Source organism: Gordionus sp. m RMFG-2023, chromosome 1, assembly GCF_954871325.1.
Source record: "Gordionus sp. m RMFG-2023 chromosome 1, tfGorSpeb1-WG-v2, whole genome shotgun sequence".
NCBI lineage: Eukaryota > Metazoa > Nematomorpha > Gordioida > Chordodea > Parachordodidae > Gordionus > Gordionus sp. m RMFG-2023.
In genome coordinates, this window is record NC_088775.1 from 44,334,114 (window position 1) to 44,342,592 (window position 8,479).

The 8,479-nt window shown below is 25.7% G+C and overlaps 1 long non-coding RNA gene across 1 annotated transcript; it reads left to right on the top strand.

The window, feature by feature from the left end:
• The first annotated feature begins 1,384 nt into the window (after positions 1-1,384).
• LOC135931783 (uncharacterized) lies at positions 1,385-4,652 on the top strand. Its single transcript, XR_010573159.1, has 5 exons — positions 1,385-1,537; positions 1,576-1,716; positions 1,760-1,875; positions 1,923-2,087; positions 2,310-4,652. It is a non-coding gene; the product is annotated as an uncharacterized LOC135931783 (long non-coding RNA).
• The last annotated feature ends 3,827 nt before the right edge of the window (positions 4,653-8,479 follow it).

The window sequence follows — 8,479 nt, forward strand, 5'->3', positions numbered from 1 at the left end:
ACTTTATTCATTTTGTATGTAATCAAATTTCAAGCAATTTTGCTATTGTCAATATTAGTTTTCTCATAAAAACTTTCATTAAAAAGGATCTGTTTCCATAATATCTTTGGTAAATAATATTTAGGTTGGAGAGCTCCTAATTCTAGATATTTATCATCTCTTATATTATGCGATGTGCAATTTTTAATTAAGCATTTGTATTTTTTTTGGTTAATATTTTTGGGCATATTTTGAAATTGGAAAAATAATTTTATGACAAGAAACTCGGATAACAACCTAATTTACTAAACATCGACCAAAGTTTCCGTCAATATATATTAAATTAAATAATAAGGGGGGGGGGGTCTTATTATTACATTCATAAACTAGATCACTTGGTTATGGATGGATGTAGCAAAACAATAAAAGAATTTAAAAAAATTTATTAAAGTACCCCCACACAAATTTTTAGAAGCAGTTGCTTTGGGCCCCCCCCCATGCCCCGTTGTAGGGGCCACTGATAAAAGGTAAGCTATTACTATTAAACAATACATAAAATTTTATAGAACAAAATTTTATCTTATTTCGAATTCTTCATTTTTTACCGTGATCGTATTTTTATATGTACACTGCTTGATTTTCCCAGATATCTTCTCCGTGGTCGAATTAACTGTAATATATTCTCTAACTGTCAAATATGTCTGTAAAAATGGAATTTTACCTAGTATTTTGTTACCAATTCTATATAATAGAGGAATATCAACTATAGGTTTACTTACTTTTTATAAATTTCTTATACTTGTTTGGAATAAATAATTACCATGCTTTTATATTAATCTATATACAAGTAATTTATTTTATTTTATATATAATAAAAATATATTATATATTTGTTCCAGGCTTATTTTTTTTATTAAAAATGACCTCTTATATTGTAAAAATATTTTATGACTATATATAAACTAAGGTAACCCGGCCGAAGGCCGGACAAAAGCAAGCCAAAGGCCCGCCTAATATGGGGTCTTGAGGGCGAAGCCCCCAGAATATTTTTAATTCCCCCACCTCCCCCTTAGGAAAATCCTGGCTACGCCTATATATATATATATAATTAAATATTATTTATATAAGTAGTTAAATATTGCATAAATTATCATTTTAATTTGTTTTTAATTATATTAAAACTATTAACAAATTTATAAATATGTTTTACATTTTATAAATAATTAAACTATTAGTAGTTAAATATTGACTAAATTATTATATAAATTTTTATATATTTATCAAAATTTAAAAAAATGTTATGTCTAGTTTGTATTCACAATCTTTCTTTTATTTTTGTTGCGAAATCAGCTTGGGAATATTTAGGCCCCGAACCCAAATGGCCTATTAGCAAGAAATAAAAGCTATATACAAAGTTATGAAGGAAGTTAATTTTGCCCAATATTTTTTAATCAAGAAAATGGATGTATAAATAATATCGTGAAAGAAATTCAATCACCTCAAAAATTAAATAAAAGTGGTAGACCATTAGGATTCATAGTATTGGATTCATAAAAAGGTACATTGACTTTATTTATTAAAAATAATATAGAAAAGGCATACAATTCCTAAGAAAATCATAATTAAAAAGTTAAAATTTCATAGTTAGTTATTTAACTACAACATATGATGTTGATTATTAAGAACAAGACCTTAATTTCAAAAACTTTGTTGACCCAAAAATAGTTCTTACCAAAGGTAAATTGTTGATTTTGACAAATTTATGAACTTTTTTAATTAGATGATAAAAAATATTCTTTATGCCTTTTGAAGGATCTTCAATGGACCTAGTAGACTTTGTACACTCAGACTCAAAATTAAAAAATTATAAGATTTTGTAATTATTTACAGTTAATTGTAATTCTTAAAAATCATGATTTTTTTTTAAATATTTAACACCCTAGATGACTCACTTTTTAAAATCATTCAACATATATGTAACATGTTTAAAATCCAACTACCAATATTTGGAAGAAATATGCTTCTCGCAAAAAAAGAAAGTCCACAAAATATTGGAAGGGTGCTAACTACTCCATCACAATTGAAGCATATGGGGATTGTTTTTACAGGTAATTTAAAAATGATAAAAAATTTTGCCTGATCATATGGTTTCATATTTTATTTTATAAATTATGGTTGTATTTTTTTTACTAATATTTATAGGATATGGTTTTGATTCTTTCATTACCTTAAATTTTAATGATTCTATCCTTTATTAATTCAGAACATTTTTTTTTTTAATTTAAATATGTTTATTTCTATAACCAATCATGTTTTAAAAAAATAATTAGATGTATAAGTATGGAGATTCCAGGAAAACAAGACTCTTATGATTTGATTAAATCTAGGGCTGTGCCGATCCACAAATTTTTCACCGATCCTATATTTCCCGATATTGGTTTAAACCCGATCCGATATTTATATTGATTTTTCACCACCCACCTTTGAACCAAATATAATTAAGAAATCAATATTTTTTTATGGAAAAAATCGAATTATGCATTTAATTAATTTTTTTTACAATAATTAAAAAAGTTTATGGATATTGGTAGTATTAAATGAATTTTTCATTATTACTCTCCGTGAAATTAGAATTCTCCAGAAAACATACTTTCAAAATTATCTTTGTCTTTTATAAATCCATAATTCCGATATCATATTTAAAAAAATTCTTTTATTTAAAGTATAAATACCTTTATTTGAACGTTGGTCATAGACCTGCTCAAAGGTAAGCGTACTTGAATTATATGAAGACCCATCCTTCATATAATTATGCCGATTTATACCAACAAACCTTGTAACCCAGATATGAGGTTATATGAGAGTGGAACTACATCCGAGCCATAGAAAGAAGTCGAATATAAAAATAAAAAAGAAAGACCTTTCTTCCAAAAACCTATATTTTAATAATCAATTTAATAAATTTAGTTAGAAATTCGTAAATATTAAATTATAAATAATAAAATTGGCGTTATTATTTAAAAAGATTTAAAATAAATAAAACTTTGGGTGTTCCTTTCTATTTTTATAAAAAAAAACTTTTAAAATACTATAAATCTATTTTAAAAAATAAATAAAATTTAAGGGGTGTTGTCAGGGTTGCCAGATTTTCTTCACTTGAAAACGTGAGTTTTCTTTTATAATAATTAATGGGGGACTTCCCCCCCCCCCCCCCCCGGGGAAATTGATGTAGCATACTCATCTAATTTAATATGTTATATTTAATATAATAAGGTTTTAAAGACAATAATAATTCTTTATTGATTTACTAATAACAAGGTTTTAAAGACAATAAAAATTCTTTATTGATTTACTAATAACAATTATGATATATAATTTTCTCATGTTTATAAATATAGCATAATATTAATTATTATATTTTATGGATGATTTTAAAAGAGGCAATAAAGATTTCCCATAGGCACTGTGGAGATAGGCTGAAAACTCTTTGCATGAATAGTTATATTTTGTTTAACCATAAGTTCAGCTTCCAATGATGACGTTCTTTTCGCCAAGCAGTAGTCATTAGACTGAATATTCTCTCTGATGAAGCAAAAGGAATGCGGAATAGAAAATATAAAATTGCATATTTTCTCTATAAATGGTGAGTTTTTATTAGAAAGAAAATCCATCCATTTTTCTTGGGTATTCATGTGATAGTTTTTTGATAATTTTTCTTCATAATAGGAATAAAATTGTGAATATTCCTCAAAGAAAATTTCTGTATCTATGTTTGGTATTTTATAATTACTAATAAATTTTTGTAATTGTTCAAATTCTGGACATTATTTTAATGTCACTTAGGGCTAAGATATTTCCATATATTATCTATAATATCATAACGTTTTTCTACATATTCTATAATATTTTTTATAAATATCTTTGATTCATTTTTGAAATTTATTGCCTTTTTTTACATCATTATGTTGTAAAATATTTTTAGAAATGCTCCCATAAAATTTTGTTAAATTTTTAAATTTAATGAATTCTTTAGTTTTAGGATAAGATCATGTATATATATTGCTAATACATCTTCAGATTGCAATTGTAAATTTGTGTTATTGACTAAAGTGCCAACGTTAAGGACAACACCTAAATATGCCTCTGCAAAATCATCTCCAAAAATTATTTTCAAAATTGGTGGGGTCTGATAATGATAAAAAATATTCTTTAAGGAGTTGAAAATACTTAAGCATCCGCTTAATCGCTGGGAATAACGTGAGCCAGCGTGTTGGAACATGGCGAAGTGATTCTGACCATTCTAAATTGCACCATTCTACCAATTCTTTTAAAATTGTAACTCTTTTTGTCGTGCTAAATTCATTATAGCATTTAATTAATATACTTTCAATATCATATTTAAGAAAAATTATGGCCTTTTTAAACGAATTGTGAAGAATGTGGCATATACAACACATTTAATAATATTATTAATATGGCTTTTCAATTCTGTCCAAATACTTTAATTTTTCCCAAAGTTTACAGATGCGTTATCTGCACAATAGGCCGTTATATTAGCAATATCAAGTTCAGCGAATTTTAGATTTTCTAGCAAGCATCTAGATATGTCTTTAGGGGTTTCACTGTCAGACGAAAAAATTTTAAGTAATTAAACATTTATTTCATTCTTTTCGTTGAAGTATCTAAGTAATAAGGGAAATTTTATTACCTTTATTCTATGCATCCGTTAGTATTGAAAACGGATGATTGTTTTTATAGATCTAATATTTGCCCTTAATTTATTTTAAAATTTTACGAGTTTTAATATATGATTTATAAAATCCATAAAAGAAATGTATAGTTATTTAAATTCATATTATAATTATACTTGATAAACTTTCTAAAAATAGAATTTCTGTTGTGGGTAATTGATCAATGAATATGATTGGTTAGTTGGACTATTAACAAATTCTACAATTTTTTTAAATATTTTAATATAAAATTAATTAAAAATTTTATATTTGTTTTTAAAAATATATTGAAAAAATTTAAAAACGTGAGAAAAAGTGTGAGACTAAGTGTGATTATTTTAATTTACTCAAAAAACGTGAGAAAAGCGTAAAGTGTGAAAAAACGTGGGTAAGTAAAAAATTAGGTATGAAATCGTGAGAATCACGGCTAAATCGTGACATCTGGCAACCCTGGGTGTTGTGCATTTGCATTGTATAAAAAAAAATATTTAGTAAATATTATTAATGTAAAATAAATATATATAAAATAACAAAAAAAAGAAAAGTAAAATGATCGGATCGGTTTTTACAGGTATCGGCCCGGTCCGATATTATTGTAAAATGTTAAATATCGGTGCTAATCCGATCCGATATTTAATATCGGCACAGCCCTAATTATTTCCAACTGATTATTAAATATTGATACAATTATTTACAACATATATGTATCTATTAAGTTATAAATAATATTTAAATATCATTATCAATAATAGGTTCATACAAAGTTTAATAACTGAAATATAAGATATATACAATTAAATATCTACATATCTTTGAAATATGTCTCATATATTATTAGAGTTCTCATTTGAGAGATCGTATTGAGATTCAATAGAATCTGGTAAAGGGCATTCTTCATTTGAACTATGTTCTATATTTTGAATGCCTTCTATATCTATCATTACATTATGTAAAAGGCAATCTGCCTTAACAATTTGAATTGTATTAACTATGTTAGTTTCAGGATAATTTATGAATGCCTAAATTTGGCAGAAAATCCCAAAACATCGCTCAATTGAAACTCTAGCACAAGATATTTTATTATTATAATTTATTCTTTGGGCATTTTAATGGTTTTTATATGGTTTCATATGAAGTATAGTAAAGGATTCTCATCATCTCCTACAAATACATATGGAGATATTATGTCTGTTGAAGGTAAGAAATTTGGATTAGGTATCTTAATAATTTTATTAATCATTCCTTGATAAAATTAACTCTTGGTAAAAATGCTTCCATCTGACATACACCCAGGAAGGAAAGCCAACCCCAATTAATATGAATCTAGAAAAGAATTAAATTAATAAAATACATAATAACCTTGCTCTCTGATCATCTACATCTTGTAGAACAAGAGAATTTAAATTTTTTATAATTAAAAAAACAGATCCACTTTTTTAGGTTGTTTTGATCTCACATGCTTTCCATCAATAGCACCTATATAAAAGAAAAACAGATTCTCTGAAGTATTCTGCTGATATATCAAGCATTTGTTGAACTGAACTGTTGCTAAAGATAGATGCTTGGGTTGAAGACTTATCCATAATAATCTACATATAGATGTAACAATAGTAGCTGCTGATGATTTGCCAATTTTTGCAAATAAGGCTATTTTTCTATAACTTATTCCTGTTGTCAAATATCTAGAAATAATAAGATAATTTATTAAAAAATATAAATCATACATAAAGGTTATATAAAGCCATTCTTCATACTAACATTGTTTTTATGTATGACTTTAGGGGTCTCCATTTGCTTCAAATATGTTAGAATATAATTAAAAGTTTCCACATGCATGTGAAATATCTCACGGAATTTATCAAGATAACAAGGTATAATATCAAATATTTTAAAAGTCCATGACCTCTATAATGATTATATTTATTAATATTCTAATTATAATATACACCTGAATTCCAAATTTATATGCCTATTTCTAGGTTCAGTCGTATCTTCAAACAGAATAAATAACTAATAATTGAATTATATCAAGCATTTTGAAAACTTTAATTTATTATTTTAAAACTTAAATGTGTTTAAAGTGTTTTGTTATTAATTTGCGAAAATTTTAAAATTTTAAGGATTTTTTCAAAACATTTTGGACACAACCTAAAGAAATAAACTGAAATATTTTGCGCAAGTAATAAAATATTTTTCAATATTTTTTTTGAATAGTATAAAGTAAAATAAAATGGAATATTTTAAACATAATAATTGTTTTGAATATCTTTTTAATAAATAAAATATTTATATATATATACAAAAAAAACTAATAATAATTATTTAACTTTATACAAGTTTCAAATATTTTGTCAAATTCTAGCAACAGCGCAAAATAACAATATCCGATCTCGCCTTAATGTATGATAATCTATTTGAATTATCCAATCTTTCTTTAAGGCGTCAGGAATGAACAATCATTTCACCTAAAGCTCAAAAATCAAAAAGCCAAAGATTCTTGTTCTAAAATCGTTTAAGGATATGCCTGATATGTTCTAAATCTCTTTTATAATGTCTAAATAAATGTTTATTTAATATTTTGTTGCCTGAGAAGTCGGTTATTCCTAGTTTTTGTCAAAAATAACTTTTATAAATCATTTTCTATAATGATATTAATCTAGTTATATAAAAAACCCATGATATTTATAAATTAAATTACAGCGGTTTTCCTGTGACAAAATTATTTCTAATTTTGAAATAATGAGCGCTTTAGCACCCAAGCACTTAGGTAGCGACGCCCCTGTATTTAACCAAGGACCATTTCTTAAAATATTGTTGAAATAGTTAAAGCCACGATCATTGGTTGTTCAACCATCGGGGAGGGGGAGGGATTGATGGAGTTCGATGATCCGGGATTGTAGGAGATTGGGACTGGAGGACGGGACTTAGCAGGCATTTGGTCATCGTATTCAACTTCCGTCGCGAATAGACCAGAAAGAAGAAACAATAATTTTATTAAACATACGTTGGTTATAAATAAAAGCGTAAAAAAAATCAAAATATAAACTTAAAAAAAGAATTATAATTCTTTAAAATAAAAAAAAATCGATCTTGAATATATATTTTTTTGTTCTAATATACTACAAGTTTTGTTTACCAAACAAAAAAATCCATTGAAGTATTTTTATAAATAATATATATGTGTATTGGCCATCCTTAAAACTAGCTAGGACCAGTATCAAGTAGGCCTATTCAAAAATAATTCGATTCGAATCTAATCGAATAATTACGAATACGCATAATAAATTATTTGTTTTATCTGAATACGAATAATCATTTATTCGATTCGAATAAAACGAATTATTCGTATTATTTAATAAATTGTTTAATAAATCTAACATTTGTCATTTCTATTTGTTGACCTGCCAATCTGACAGGTGATGTGTTTGTGTTTATAAAGATTCTAGCACAAATTTAAAAATTTCTGAAGTGAAAATTTAAATTTTTATTTGCCACATTTTTTGAATCTCATGAAAAGTTTAATTTTTGAATCTCATAATAAATTATATTAAAAATTAAACAAACCAGAGGTATATAAAAAATATATTACATCTCCTACAATAATTATTGTTAGCTAACCTAATTATGTTAGAGGAGAATGCTTCTGATAAAATTATGCTTGATGTTGAAGATAAATACAAGGAACATCAACTGCTTGTGAAAGGCTTTTCTCAGTTGGAACTAATTTATTGTCAAAAAACAGCATGTCATATAAGGAAGAAAATAAAAGA